The sequence below is a fragment of the Octopus bimaculoides genome, chromosome 6 (assembly GCF_001194135.2).
Source record: "Octopus bimaculoides isolate UCB-OBI-ISO-001 chromosome 6, ASM119413v2, whole genome shotgun sequence".
Taxonomy (NCBI): Eukaryota; Metazoa; Mollusca; class Cephalopoda; order Octopoda; family Octopodidae; genus Octopus; species Octopus bimaculoides.
This window is the reverse complement of record NC_068986.1, coordinates 82,816,801-82,822,939: the sequence shown is the minus strand read 5'-3', so window position 1 is coordinate 82,822,939 and position 6,139 is coordinate 82,816,801.

Here is a 6,139-nt window from a genome sequence, read left to right as displayed (position 1 = left end):
CGCCGCCGCCGCCATAACCACCGCCGCCGCCACCGCCACTACTACCACCACCACCACCACCATCACAATCTCGTCATCCTGTTAGCTGTGACGTAAAATAGTAGAGTCAGCAGCAGAATTGCTAAAGATTGATGCGATTGTTATAGTAGTTGCTAATGCATCTGTCATTGCAGTTGATCTTGTAGTAGTTGTTGTTGTTGCTATTGCAGTTATGACTGCAGTTGCAAGTTCTTGCTGCAATTGTTAATGTTACTGCTATTGCAGTTGTTATCAGTTGCAGTTACGACAGACCATGCTATTCTATGTCACAATTTTCTGCATTTGTTGCTATTACAGCTATTTACCCGCCTCTCTCTCCTATCACGTCGACCATTTTCTTCGCAATCTTTGTTCATTTACTTCATCTTAATATTTCAAATACATTACTGATGTTACAATACTGGTCACAACTTAGAGACGCTATTCACAGTTTTGTCGTAACTTATTGGTGTTACAATACTCGTCATAGTTTGCTGATGCTGGTTATAATACTGGTCGTAACTTACGCTACTTACAATAACAATGAGTCATAACTTAAAGATGTTAACATATTGTGTCTTAACTTTCTGATGTTACTAAAAACATTTTGTCATAATTTATAGATATTACAATTCTGTTGCATAATTTACTGATGCTACGATATTCTATTATCACTTACAATACGTATCGTAATACTTACTACTTACAATACGTATCATAAGATTAAAGTCAACCGTGTGTGTGTGTGTGTGTGTGTTTAAACGTGTGTATGTGCATGTAAGTACGTATTTATATGTAGAAGTCTTCAACAGCCAATGTCTCTGAAATATCTTTTCAGTTACCAGGCTAGATGGGATTCTACACTGAAACCATTAGTTGAAACACCATTAGAAGTACTGAATCCACACTATATATATGTATCAACTGAGATGACTTAGACATATGTTGTACGTCCAACTTGCATCTCCTTCGTAGAATCCTTTACAGTTAGCTACACAATGGCCAACACTTGGCTGGAAGACCAAAGAAGTGGTTCAGGGAACATGTGAAGTCCGCATTGAAGAGGAATAACACGAATTCTTCAAGAGTGGAAGTTTTCTATCCATCATTCACATCGTTGGTTTTACGGTTAGAAGGGAAATGAGGATAGGGGGCGGGGAAACACAGGTAGCAACGACTGAAGAAACGGGAAAAGCGGCTTGGCACGCAAATTATAGGGTGTTCATAAATTATCTTTACAACTTCCACAATTTATTGTATTACATCGGCTAGATGTGTTGCGTGCAACCAATGGAACCCCCGTGGATGTATTCTGATGTTTCTAATAAAATTTCTTTCATAATTTTTCAAGTTGTAAAGGTAATTTATGGACACCCTGTAATACTTGGCATCTCTAATCAAAGTATTCCCGTCTTGACTTTAACCGAATCTGTACATTGAAGATTGGAGGGCACAGTGGAGATGGTCATCATTGAATTTGATCGACAACCATGGTTCCGGGTTCAGTCCCACTGTGTGGCACCTTGGGCAAGTGTCTTCTACTATAGCCTCGGGCCGACCAAAGCCTTGTGAGTGGATTTGGTAGACGGAAACTGAAAGAAGCCCGTCGTATATATGTATATATATAAATGTATGTGTGGTTGTGTGTCTGTGTTTGTCCCCCCACCATTGCTTGACAGCCGATGGTGGTGTGTTTACGTCCCCGTCACTTAGCGGTCCGGCAAAAGAGACCTATAGAATAAGTACTAGGCTTACAAAGAATAAGTTCTGGGGTCGATTTGCTCGACTAAAGGCGGTGCTCCAGCATGGCCGCAGTCAAATGACTGAAACAAGTAAAAGAGTAAAAGAGTAACCATAATCAAGTTTGTGTGTGTGCCTGCATGTGTGTAAGTATGAGCCAGTATATGTGTGTGTGTGATCCTGTGTATGTATGTTTCTCGATCAGAGAAATTTTTACCCCGTTATATATCTTAGGTGCATGTTTTCTTTTTATATTAGTTTAATCTGGAAGGAGGAGCAATGGCAATTTTTTCACAGACCTACCAAGAAATGTGAGATCGATGCCGTTAACATTCCATTAAATATATATATATATATTACCGGGAGATAATACTTATCCTCACTTAAACGTGGATGTTCTGTTAGAACAGGCAGTACTGCGGTAGATACCACGAGCGTAACTCTCATATTGGCTTTTGGTGCAAAATATACTCTTGTTTTTGTTTTTTGTTTTGTTTTATGCATTTTGCACCAAAAGCTAATATGAGAGTTTCTATCATGGTATCTACAGCAGTATAGTTTGTTCTAACAGAACATCCACATTTAAATTCGGGGTAAATTCCATTTAAACTATAGCAAGTAGCAAACTGCAGAAAATATATGTTCAAAGAGAAACTTGAACTGATAGTGGCTGGTTGCCTGTTGCCTCTGTTTAGGATAGTGAGGAACTGTAATGTTTTCTTGTAAAGTGCAGTGAGTGTGTCTTTGTGCAAAATTGGTATGACCACATTGGAAAACGTTCTCGAGGTCTCTGTTCATAGAATTTGTCCAGATTTGGTATGAGGTGTCTAAGTTTTATACGGATGAGAACTAAGTAGGAAGGTTTGGGGGAATGAAGGTTGTAGAAGTAGGCTTTGTTAGAGATGACGGTAAAACAAACCGTTGATGTATAGGAAGAGGAGCAGGAGGAGGAGGATCATGTCCGAATGCATCAGAGTTGATAGAGTGTGTGTTACAAAGAGCCCCTTCAGAACATGCCATAATAACGCGATCTGATAGAAAGTAACCAAACCAAGAGGCGGATGGAAGCCATAGGTGGGCAGTTTTGACTGAAGCATGCCAGACACGGCTGAAAGCTTTGCTGATGTCCAGAATAAAAACACTGTTTAATCCAAATTTCTCGAGGGTTAGAACTTATTGATAATTGACAAAAGAGACTTTGTTATCCAGTAAATCTGGCTTTACGAAAGTCGTACTAATGGCCATTAAGAAGAAATTGAATTTACTGAAAAAGATTGTTATTAATGGCTATCTCTATGTTATATTTCAGATATTGGAGGTGAGCGCGATAGGATGGTGGTTAGCGGGGTCAGCGGGGTTACTGTTTTGAGGAATGGAACACACTGTAATCGGGATAGGTATATAGTTGTGCGTGTATATATATATATATATATATATATATATATGTATGTATATAATATATATATATATTTATATAATATATATATATGTATTTGATATATATATATATATATATACGTATATGCATATATGTAATGTATAATATATATATTTACACACACACACACACACACACACACACACACACACACACACACACACACACACACACACACACACACACACACATATATATACATATATAATACAATATATACCCTGGTATCTATTGACCAATTTATTTTGTCCGAGTTATTTATTAATTAGGAGAAAATAAATACATATAATAAAATTATACCCACATTTTACATCTTTGAAGTGAGTGTGTGAGAGAGAGAGAGAGAGAGAGACAGAGAGAAAGAGAGAGAGAGAGTGAGAGAAAAGGAAGGAAAGAGAGAAGAGTTTGGTGAGTATAGGGGTCAGCTCTAGGTTGTATTCTTTGAGAACAATGGAAATGAACTTGCCAGGAACTGGTAGTTTTGTTGGTTCGAAGTTGATGTGTATGTGTGTGATGCTGGAGAATCTGGCGGCACGAAAGCAGTATCATTTTGGAAAAAAATTCATCTTGTGGGTCTTGGTGGAGTTGGTTATAAATTGGTCATTGATGATGGGTGAGTCTTTCTTCTGGAAAGTACTGACTCGCAGAACCATCATATTAAGCGAGCGGAGGGAAGTTGAGTCCATAATGTTGGCAGAGATCCTTTTGGCAAGGCTGTAGTTTGCGAGGTGGAAGGGCTTGAGGGTTGTATGATGGACGGGAGTAGTCCTCACAGTCGAGATGATGATATATTGTAGGTGTTGTTGTGGTGTGTAAATGTCTTTTAGTTTGAGTGTGCTCAGATCGGGAGGAGTGGTGGTGATTTTCTCTAGCATTGTAGGCACATTTTTTGTCTGAAGAGAAATATTGCACATCAGACTGAATCACTCGGAGAGATTTGGGGAATGAAAATGTTTGTTGCAGTGTGGGGTATGTTGAGGGTTTTTCTTAAGAGGATGGGTTTCAGTCACTCATCTATCTATTTCTAATGGGTCACGTGTGAAACATGTGTCGCCATTTAGGCTGCTAATTTGGAGTATGATTGGGTCCAGGACGTAAGGGGCGTTGTGAAGTATATGGATGCATGGTGCAATATAGCAGGAGTCAGATAGACAGAGACACAGTTACAGTTTAGCAAATGTTAGGACCGGAGATGAGAAAAAAGATCAAAGGAAGTCTTGAGTGTCTTTGCGTTGGTCAGAAGTGTGTGTCAGGGGGATGACAGTAGTTGATGTAGAGAGAGGAGGATTGCTAAATATTCAGTTTTAACAAAGGTCGCCTCAACATGGGATGAGCGTGAGAGCCAAGACAAATTGTGGACATTCAAATCGCCGACAACGATATCTTCAAAGAAGTTTGTTGGAACAAATATGATGTTGGAAGAAATATGGTGGAAAAATTGTGGGAGGAAGCAGATATATATTTGGGTGAGTGGGTGGAGACTGATACAGAGTTATTGAAAATATTTGTGGTGAAAGGAGTAATGGGGAGAATGGAATTTACATATGTACTGACACATATTTGAAGTTAAGTTTGAGAAAAGACTATAGCTTGAGTAGCAGAAGTGGGGCATTATAGATAAGGGTTGAGATACTTGCCTGGTTCACGTGTTAGTTAAGAGATGATGTATAGTTAAGAAATTTACTTCATAACAACGTGGTTCAAAGTTCGAATCTACTGTGCACCAATTTGGACAAATATCTTTTACTGCAGTCTCGAGTTAACCAATACCTTATGGGTAGAATTTGCTAAACGGAAATTGTACTGAATCCTGTCATCGCACATGTCAGTTAAACACCACATTAATCTCCACACTCACATTCCATTACATGTATTAATTAAATGGGATGCTGGAATGTCAACTCATTTCAAAGGAAGTTTTTTCAGTTGTGTCTCTTGTCTGTATTTGGTTTATCAAATATTCTTTAACTGTGTTTACCTCACTTTCATACAGTCAAGATTAATCATAGGGAGGTATATGGGGACGACTAATTGGTTAAGCCTTGGATAATATGTCTTATGTTATTTGTTCCAACTCCCTGCACTCTGACTGAGTTCATGTCCTGTCAGACTCAGCTTTGCTCTTCATCCTTTTGGAATCAGTGAGTGAAGTACGAGACCATTGTAAGAGCATCTGAAGAGACACCTTGTTCCAGTTGTGTTCCAAGATCAAATTCCGCTTACGGTTTCACATCCCGTCAGTGGCCAGAGCTTTATTTTTCGACTATGGAGTCAGTAATTAACTATGGAATATATCATATATATAGGTGTGTGTGTGTGTGTGTGTATGTGTGTGTGTGTGTGTGTGTGTGTGTGTGTGTGTGTAAGTAATTATTTAATTATTGGGTATGTTCCTAGTAGTTAGCAGACGAACCACGTTCACTGTGTATAGCTACCTGATGTCATCCACGGTATTTACACACTTATCGCTAGATCTACCTCAGGAATACCTCACTGTTCGTTGAATACATAACTAATGGCAGAGACGGAAAATGGAATATACGAGAAGCTTTATTGCTCACAACGATCGCTTCGACCCATCTTGAATCGATCCCTCGCGGGTGACATACTGTACAACTGGTTGTGGTGCATTCCTCGGTGCAGAAGTATCTCGTTAAATAAACCGTTTCGCTCGGGCAAAATTCTGTATTAAAATAGAGCAACACATGGTCTCTTTAACGAGATACCCCTTATAACATCACCCGAGGAGATGCGTCTGCACTGAGAGATGCTCCACAACCAGTTAAACAGTATTCCACTCGCGAGTGATCGATGCAGGATGGGTCGAAACGATCGTTGTGAGCAATAAAGCTTCTCATATATTCAATTTTTCGTCTCTATCATGTATGTATGTATGTATGTATGTATGTATGTATGTATGTATGTATGTATGTATGTATGTAT